The following is a 10,524-nucleotide window of genomic DNA, read 5'->3' on the forward strand; positions in this document are numbered from 1 at the left end:
CCCCGTGCGGTGCCTTCTAGCCATGAGGACACGTCAGGGGGTCAGGTTAACAGTTGTGGTTTTGAGTATGGCACTTTTACAACTATTCAGTGGTGGACAGTTACTAAGTACATTAACTGTACTTAATTATAATTTTGCAGTATTTGTACTTTATCTGAGTATTTTCATTTTCTGCTACTCTATACTTTGACTTCACTACACTTTAAAGGCAAATATTATACTTTTCTACTCCATTACCTGTAACTTTAGTTAGTAGTTACTTTTCAGATTCGGATTAATAAAACAAAATACAGTATCAGACTTTACTGATCCCTGATGGGAAATTCACAAGCTAGCCAGCAGTACTTCACATTCTGCAGACCCCTCACACCCTGGACACAAACTGTTTGAACTCCTCCCCTCTGGACGGCGCTACAGGTCACTGTATGTCAAGACAACCAGACACAAGGACAGTTTCATCTGCCGGGCTGTCACTCTGATATAACAGAACTTGTACTTTTAACAGAGTATTTTTAAATCGTGGTATTGCTACTTTTAGTTAAGTAAACAATCTGAGTACTTCTTCCACCACTGCAACTAGACTGATTGTCAGAAAACATTTATGCCTCTGATTTGAGGATCCCTTGTCTTTTCATTTAGTGCAACCCTCAGATCAATATTTATATTTATCCAGTATTTTGGTTTATGACCAAATATGTGCAAAACTAATGACAGGCTCAGCTGTGCTTCATGTTTAGTGATTAAAAAGTTCCAGTTTATTTCAAATTGGATCTTATTTTTCTCTATTTCATAAAGAAATAAAGGTGCATGCGGACACACATGGGTCGACTGACCAATACCTGTAACATTACTGCACAAAACTGGAGGATTGTCTGGTGATTCGACATGCTGCGAGCTTTTAAACTGTGCTTCTGTTTCTGATGAGCTGCAACCTTCTAATGTTGTGGACCAAGACGTTTTTCGCCTGTGTTCTTACTGTGAGTCTTTATAATGCAAAAATCAGTTTTTTTGGTCATGGTTTATTGAAAAATGGTGATTTTATTTATTTATTTATTTATTTTTACAAGGCTTGTACGTGCCTCTGCACGAGTGTGATCCGCAGCGCATTACAGCACATATAATTATGGCTTTGTATGGTCATGTCCCTCTGAAACCTCAGCCAGGGCCTCCATTTTGGGTTTTCCACCATTACCCTCACTCAGGTTTGGATAAAAAAACTTGTTTAAAGAGACCAGACAGGGTTTCAGTCCAAGGTGTTTAAGTCTGTATTTTTGTTTATTCTGCTCCACAGAGGTGAGTTGGTGTATTTATCACAGGGTGTCAGTGTTTAGGTTAGTTTTTGTGGACTCCTCTGGCTTCTCTGACCAATGAAGCCACAGTCCTCCTGTCTGTGGTTTTGCTCTGGAGTGTGGAGGACTAGGCAGCAGTTTGCACTGCGGCTCTGTGTGCGAGCACACAAGCCTCGGATGTGTCAGAGTAATGAAACAGAGAGAGCAAAGGCCTCCAACTGGCAAGAAGCCCTGGCCAACAAAACAAGAGAATGTCAGGGTTAACCACATCAGATCATATGCATGTACAAAATGTAAACAGTTTGTGAATGAAGGAAACAAGGATTATTTATTTGGCTTCTCGTCAATGTCCCAAAATAATACTGTTACAACATTTGTTTTAATACTTTTTGGCTATATTTAACAAAATCTGTTCTCTTTCTTCTATCACTTCCAATATTTGGTCAAAGGGATCAATGTAGAAAGTTGTTTTTTCAAATAGTTAAAGGATATAAAAGTATTACTGCTAGCTGGTATTTTTCAGCAGTGATTTGGAACCATTTTGGGAATCGTGATAAATGATGTCATCCTGCAGAGGCAGTGTCAGATCAGAAAACACTTCCACGTGTCTCAAGAGTATAAATAAACAACACATTTCTTTGTTTCATTTGGAGACGTGTTGGATGAAAAGCAATAGCTGAATCATCCCTCATTTTAAATCTGCAATGACACATTCTTAAGTCGGTTCAAAGAGGCTAAAATGGCTAATAAGAGCTGAACAAAAACTCAAAATACAGCACTATTTATTGTCATTGACCCCAAATCTCATTACTTGACCCATGTTGTTGACCCCTTGTCTCAGGTGATTCTTGACTGTGGACATTTTTCAGACAGTTATCTCAACTGCAAAACAAACAGGGGGTTGCTAGGTTCAAACTGTGTTTGTGAGGCAAAAAACAGTTGGCTGGTAAATCAAAAAGCATTCCAGTATTTTGCCACAGAAACATGTTCAGTTCTAGTCCTGTCTGTGTTGCTGGAGTTCCTACTGGTCGCAGAGAGGGGTCAATACAAAACCAGCCTGGCCTTGGCCCTGGCTCCATGTCCTCATGTGGTCCAAAACAACAGTGTTACCATGGCAACCTTATCACTCCAACCAGTGTTATCCACAGGCTCTGTTCTTCATCACTGTGGGAACAGAGCTGTACCCCCTGACCTCACTCGTAAAGACACTCTCCAACATAAACACACACACAAGCAAAACTTATCTAACTACTAGACATTTACAGCTTCAACAAGAGTGTGTCATCACACACTACATCCATTTGGATCCTGCTTCTGGTGTCATGTTCACATCATTAAAGTATTGGGGGTGGCTGTGGCTCATGAGGTAGAGCAGGTCGTTTCCTAACCGGATGATTAGGGGTTCGATTCCTGGCTTGTCCAGTGAACATGTCGAGGTGTCCTTGAGCAAGACACTGAACCCCCAGTTGCTCCCAGTGATGTCACCGGTGTGTGAGTGCTTGGGAGTGCGAATGGGTGAATGGCCGAATAATGTGAAAGTGCTTTGAGTGTGCTGTAAAAGCATAGAAAGGCGCTATACAAGTATAAGACCATTTAAAGTAAACCTTTTTAAGTTCTTATTTTTGTCTCCTACCATGAAATCTTTCATTTGCTGGTCTTTAAAAGTTGCTGTTTTGAGTTATGTTTTTAAGATGGGCTACAACCACTGAGTATCTTAGTTACTGATTTATCAGAGAATTATTTTCTCCATAAATTAATTGCTCAGCCTATGATGTAAAATAAACTTAAAAAAGAAAGAGGTTGTTACAGTTTCTTATAGCCCGAGGGGATTGTTTAGTCTTGTTTAGCTTGTCCAACAATCTAAAACCCAAAGATTCAAGTTACTAATAATAAAAATCTTTTCTTCACATTAAATGCAGCTAATTCTCACATTGGCATTTCTGCTTAAATAATTTATCAATGATCAAAACATTTGTCAGTCAGTTTCCTGTCTATTGATCTGTAAATAACTGACTCACGATTACCCCAGTCACTTCACTGGTCCCCTAGGATTAATGTAACACTGGTCCAAGAAGGATTACAAACAAGGTAGGGGTACAAACAAAATCCTGTGTTTCATAGTTAAATAAAATATCATAGACCACAATGCCTGAGGTTGCCCAATGAAAGCTGATGATGGTGATGTTCCCCTAGAGATGACACTGAGTTAACATGAAGTTTTTCCACTGCCGCTCCCCTAATTAACAGAGATTACTTGAACCCAAGGACAGATTGGCAGGCTGCACTGGGCAGCTGTCGTTGTATTTATGAGCTTGCTGGTAAGATGTTCTCTGTTGAAGACAATCCAAATTATTAATTCCCATGTTATTATTGGAAACTCTAGCAACACCGTGGGGCAAATCTGCTGGCATAATTATAAGATACAGTTGCAGAGGAAGGGATCAAATTAGGACAAACTGTCTGAACATGGAAACAAAAGAAAGACTTGGAAAAGTACAAAGGTGTTTCTTCAAGGTCAAAAGTTCAAGAATGTTCAGTTCTTTTGCATCAATCTTGCCGATAGCAAACACAGCAGAGCTCACTCAGCGAAACTCAGACTTCTGAGATCTCTGCAAGGCCTCCACTCCTTTCTCTCCCTCGACTAGATCATCTTTTTGTCACGCAACTCCCCCAAAAACTGCCAGCTCCATTTGAGCTGCCAAGGGCTTTCCACTCAAAAGCTGTTTTTCCAGTGGGGGTTCAGCTTTGTGGCTGAGTACCACCTTTAACCAAATCTTTACTGTAAGCTGAGTGAGAAGAGTTTATGTAGGCATTGTGATTTCATTGGATAATGTTGAGAATGTGGCAAATTTATGACTGGATCAAATCTGTGGGTCTAGCTTTCTGGAGGTTAACGCTCTCACATTACACACCATTTCTGGGTGTGGCATGTGATTGTTTCCCCCGCTAATGGTAAGGGTCGCCCCCCCCCAGCCCCCACTCCACCAACCCAACATGAGGCATGTTGGGGAAACAACTGGGGAGGTGCCAGTCTCACTGCGGTCTGGCGGCCAAGTCGCCCTGGGCCAACACAAAAACCCATATGCAGAGGATTATGGGTTTAATATTCAGTTTCCAGTAACTCTGGTTTAATGTGAGGGTGGGATGGGGAGGAGGGGACTGTGGCTGGGGCGTCACATGAAGGGTCTCTTGCTAATTTATTCCTGTTTCTGCCAGTTTCTGCCCCAGGCAGTTTTATAGATTTGTTATTCTAAGAGCTGAGCTATAACTTTGCGATGTAAGCCTTTGGCTGTAGTCTCCTGTGGAGGTTTTTGATGCCAATCGGATCACAATCAAAGGGTGATCATTTAAATCTCCTTAAGGACACACACACACCACAACTCTTAACATAATGGTGTACAGCGATGCTTTAATCGTGTGCAGGTTTGTTGACTGTGAGACTCCTGTTGCCAGGAAACATTTGAGTTTATTTTTCTGATTATGCCAGTTTATAATGCAAACAATTTTGAAGAGTGCCATGGCTTCTGAGCCACAATCTAGTTTGTGAAGCTTTTGTCTCAGGAAGCTCAGTTTGAGGAGATTTTACTTGGGTTGACTTTGGGTGGGCAAAGCACTTGGGAGTAAAGCTTGATACCAGAGCAATGATTTTTCACTTCTGCTTTCTCATTGCTTTAATAGTGTTATAGGGCTGAACCATTGCTTATCCCTCTGTTTGGGAACAACTGGTTAGTTAAATCTTTCCCTCAGGTTCAGCTGTATACTGATGGGTTGGACAGGTAACTCTTATTTATTTAAAAGCTCCACTGCAGAGACTAATGAGCTGATGAAAATTGTAATCAGTAATTCAAGGCATTACAAAAACAAAAATATGTAGTGTGATGACTGTCACTCTTCTGTAGTTTTGTGCTCATTTGCATGGCAGTGACAAATGCTGAAACTGATCTCATGTTTTATAAAGCACACCTGCCTTCATTTAAACAGCCTTCCAAGTTTCCTGATTTTCTTTGAAATGTATTCCAAGATCTAATCTTGTTTTCAGAAAAAAATCTATAATTGAATGCATCTTATTTTACTTTATACAACAGGATCTGTTGTACAGTTTTGTTTTCCATTAAAATCTCAACTAAATATGAGCTTTCTCCCCTAACTTGGTGTACTGTACTTCATATGAGTGACTGTTGGGATCTGGTGCTGATATTACAGTTACTTAATATGGAATAGAATGAAATAAGACAAATGGTCTTGCAGCTTGAGTCACTCTGCTACAGTATGCCACCCAAGAATTCTGTGCGCCCATGGGACCATGTGTCAGAGAGTAACAGTTTGTGACAGGAGCTACAGTATTTCACTCTGTTGTCCTTCTTTGGTAGCTTAATTTGTTTTGGTTAGAGTTTTAAAATAGTGTATGTTTAAAAAAAATGATACTATTGATTCTGGAAGAACATGTCTAAGCGTGCAATGAGAAAGGAAGCTCTGAAACAGTTTTGTACGGGTTTCTGTGCCTGACTGACATCAAGGCACCTTGACATGAAAATGAATTGTATTTAGCAGGACGCTCTCTCTCTCTCTCTCTCTCGCTCTCTCTCTCTCTCTCTCTCAGCTAATATGTTATTCCCTCTATTTTATTTTTCCGTCCCATGACTTTTCCTTCCGACGGGTGACTAATATTTTCTACTTCAATTAGAGCTGAAACTGCACAGAAATAGAGACAGAAATCTGAAGCTATATGAAAAGTAAATGTAGAATAAAAAAGTTTGATCAGTGCCATGTGCTTTGAAAAAAAGGCTTTTCATTAAGGTGACATGGAAACTATAATTCATTTTAATCCTGTGCAAGAGGATAAAACCAAAAAGTGAAGACAGAAATATTTGATCATTTGTGTATATTTTGGCACTTAATGGCTTTGGTGGACAGATATTCATTAAAATACTTTTAATACACCATATACTGTGACAGCTCAGGAAAAGCTTTGCATCTAATACATTTTTTAAAAAGCTTTTAAATTGAGTAAATTGTCAGTCTTATGGAAGATGTGGTTTCATTTTGTGAGTTTGTGTTACCACATTCATACAGTAGCTATCCTAAATTGTAGTTAAAATACTCTCAAAAGGAATAGTTTTGAGTTTGATTAGATTGATATCATTCGGATATACATCTGTTAAATAAGAAGTTGGAGCCAGCAGTCAGCGAGCTCAAGTTAACATAAGGCAACTGGCAACAGGACTCCAGAAGTCACTATGTGCAGCTGGGAAACAGTCCTGCAATTAATTGCTGGCTGTATTTTTACAGACAGATATGAATGTGGTATCAATCTTCTCATCAAACTCTCAGCAAAGAAGTGAAGTTCCCAAAATGTTGAACAGTTTCTTTAACAGACTGTTGTTCTTTCATGCTTTTGATCACATTAGAGAACGAGGTCTCTCTACATGTGTAGTCACTGCTCTGACTGTTTAACTACGACAAAGTCTGATGGGAAAACTCATCTGTTAGGAAAATGGCTGTTTTGCCTAAAATCAAATTCTAACTATGATTTAGTTGTCAGCACGTACATGTCCTGAAGGGCCTGTGATTGAAACAGAATGTGGTAATGACATGGGTACGAGCGTCTTGTGAGATTAATATAAAACCAGTGCATCTGTTTTCATTTGGGGTTGTTTTCACTGAAGCCCCTGTGCGGTTTTGGAACGAGCACTGTGGGGCCGCTAAACAGCTCACAGCATCCCTCAGTTGTTACAGTGCTTGTACACGTGGGCTGCTGCTTTGGGTTTTGAGAGTATGAGTCAAGAGAAGCCTAGTGAATTAACAAAATGTCTCTAGACACTAAAAATAGTTTCTCTCTGAACTTGTTTCAGAGTATGGGACCCATTTAATGTGTCTCCATAACATGAAAACACACAATCAGTCCATGAAAGAGTTAGAAACAGCACAGTGGGTGATGGAGAGTGTATGTGCCTGCTTTGTAAATGTCTCAATGTACAGCTGTGTGTGTGGCATTTTGCCTATTCTCTATTGGTTTACAGAGCCACATGAAAGTTTCACTGTGCCAGATGAGATTTTCTGCTTTTTTCATTACAAACAAGACCAGAAATATGTTGGCGCAACTTCAACTACTGTGGTTTTTCATTGATCTTGGTCCAGAATTTACCTATTTGACCAGTGGATATGAACTGTAGAGGTGTAGCATACATTACTGCCAAGAACTGTTGAGATACATAATGCAAGTTGTGCTTTTCTGCAGAACAAAAAAGTGAAAAGGTTTAGAGCTTAGGAAATAATGATAGCTTATGGCTGAATGTAATGAGTAGAGGGCTATTATATGACAAGGAGGAAAGGAGATGAATCAATCACTCTGCATTTGTGGTAGGGTTTCATGTACTGTAAAACCCCATTTTTGACTACCTGTCCTTTATTCTATTAAAATTCTCAGTTGCCTCCTTGAGGAGTCCGGTTTCCAGATGATGACAGTACCACCTGGAGCTCCAGACATCTACCTGCCCCAAACACGCAATGCAAACAGCAGCTAAGCTCAACTTCAAAACAACTCCATCTGCACTCATTAAGCTCTCTTTTGCAGCACTTAAGAATTTCCATGTGGTCTGTAGCCCTTCACTAATGAAGCACAATTAAAATGAAACGAAAGCAATTACATTTCTTTTTTTTTTTTTAACCCCCAGTCCAGTGAAGTGGCTGGTGAAGTTGATAACTTCTCTTAATAAAAGCCATGTGGCTGTTCTCAGGCGTATATTTCCTAGGCTTTAGCATTCGTGCCAGTAAGTGAAGCACCCTCTGGACAAGTAGGAGAGAGTAGTTCATCAGAAGCAGGAGATCTTCACACTCACTGATTTATGCTGCATTTCCTACCATGCCAAATCTCCAGCAGTGATAATAGGCCAATGGACAGAGCTGACTTAGATGTAAATCTGGTCAGTGATTGTTTGTAATTGATTGTAGAGGTGTTTATGGGGCACAGATTCTACAAAACATCAAATAATTGCTATTCTGAAGTGCATTCTTTGCTTCTGGTGAAAATTTAACCCCTAATCCTTGGTGGTATTTGAGGCATGTATTATTCGTCAAGCCCCATTAATAAATATAAATCATTTTAATCATCTCAGAAAATTTCCCCAAAAAGAAGAATGTGTTTCCACATCACAATTTTTTTATTTCTTCTTCTTATTTACTGAAGTCTTAGTCATAGACTAACACATAAGGTTAGACATTACTAACCTTATGTGACAACCACAGGAATTCTTTATGAAACTGCTCATACATTTCACAGAAGACATGATCTGCTTTTAACAGTCCACACTCATTTTTTGAGAAAAGCAAAAGACAAATCTTTTTCTTGTTTCAAAAGATTTTTTTTTTGCAAAACGTGTGCACTGAAAGTGAAATAAATACGTTTTGCCACAAGAAATGACACGAAGGGGAAATTGTGACAGTAGAGTGATGTGGTTGGAACCAGTGTCAAATCTGAAAATCATAGGTTTTTTGTTTTTTTTTATATTTGAGTTTCTTATTCACCTTCAACCAAAAGCTTACTTTAATTCTCAAGGTTATAGATACCTAAAGTTAAAGCTATAATCCGTATGTGTTACGGCGAGCCGTGTGTTGAGTTGTTGAGTTGTCTAACCCAGGTTAAACAAGAAAACGTATTTAATTCTCCAAAAATAACAAACAAAACAGAGCCGGTCTCGTCTGCCAATCTTGGGGCAGCTGGGCACACTGGGTTGACTGGACTACTGTCTCCCGGGGTGAATGAGAGGCGTTGCTCGCTAAATAAGAACAGAGAGAGAGTTTAAGAACAAGCAGCAGGTATGGTATAGATTGTTTCTGGTAATCACTCTGGGGACCTGAACAGCTGAGTGCGCAGCAGGCCCAGGGAGTAGTCCAGGGAGGGGGAGACTGGTGCCAGAGATCTCGGGTTCGGTGTGTGGGTCCCCTGATGAGGCAGCGCTGGTAGCTGAGCGGTGCGACGTAGGATGGTGGCGCTGTCCCAGGATTGCCTTGGAGCTCTGAGAGGAGGAGCAATTCACAAAAAGTAGTCCAAAAACCAAAAACTCCTTTAAACGTGAGAAGGGCATGAAAACCGATACCACAGAACAATGCGCAATAACAGTTCACAATGTTGCAAAGGAGCGCAGATCAAACAATGGTCCATAAACTTGAGGCCTTGACATGAACATGAAACGTAGTTACCAACAAGATAACACATAATAATCTGGCGACGAGGACGCACCAACGCTGACCTTATATACTGCTCCGTTTAACTTTGCAAGTGATTTGGTTCTAAAGATAGTGATGTTACTCGGTCCACTGTCTGGAACCACTGGCAGACAGACAGTCATGGTCCCCAGAGGATGAATCTTGGCAGTCTGGAGATCGCCTGACTTTTCATCTAGCACCTCCACTAGGTTACACTTTTTGTTCAGAGTGAAATGTCACAACAATCTGTGGATGGATTGCCATGAACTTTTGTACACACAATCATGTCCTCTACAAGATGAACGCCTCTGACCAGTGCCTCAACTGGTCACAATTTAATTTCAGTTTATGACTAAACTCCTGCAATAATGAATTTCCCATCTGCCTCAGCTGTACTTTGTGTTTTGCGATCATTAGAAACTGTTAGCGCAGCACCTGCTCAACATCAAAACAAGTCAGTGCAAGTATGTTAGCATGCTGAGGTTAGCCTTTAGCTTAAAGCACCACTGTGTCTACACTAAGTAGTTGGCCTTCACTGAATCTTACTCTCATTCATACAGCGACATTAACTTGCTTAAACTCAACTTTTCACTAACCTCCCTGTATGGTGACACCCAGGTGACAGTGCTCATTCTCAAACTTAACAACCTGTAAAATTTTATGATCTAAGAAGGGCTTAAGTTTTGAGAGCCAGTGAGACTTTTGTTGTTCTACTGAGATCTTAGATGTTTTTTCATAAGCTGCCTCAAATAAAAATGATGATCTTGATCCGTGACTGCAATGTCACTGTCCCAAGCTACAGTATCAGAAATCTCCCCAAGGCCACATGTTGATGACATGATAAGCTGTGGTACAATAATCATGTCAGAGGGGACTTGTTGAGTAAACAGTGGAGAACAGGCCTGACTGATCCTATGTCATCATGACATCCCCATTTCTAGAAAATGCTGTTACATTCCCACGATGCTTTTACCCTTTTGCCGTTTTACTCTTTTACCCTTGGTAAAGGGGTAAAACTATTCTCAGACTA

General features: G+C 40.2%; 1 protein-coding gene across 1 annotated transcript in view; it reads left to right on the plus strand.

The window, feature by feature from the left end:
* Positions 1–10,524, plus strand: part of pear1 (platelet endothelial aggregation receptor 1) — a 44,005-nt gene that overhangs the window by 10,691 nt on the left and 22,790 nt on the right. The window lies entirely within an intron of this gene.

The sequence above is a fragment of the Monopterus albus genome, unplaced genomic scaffold (assembly GCF_001952655.1).
Source record: "Monopterus albus unplaced genomic scaffold, M_albus_1.0 scaffold344.1, whole genome shotgun sequence".
Taxonomy (NCBI): Eukaryota; Metazoa; Chordata; class Actinopteri; order Synbranchiformes; family Synbranchidae; genus Monopterus; species Monopterus albus.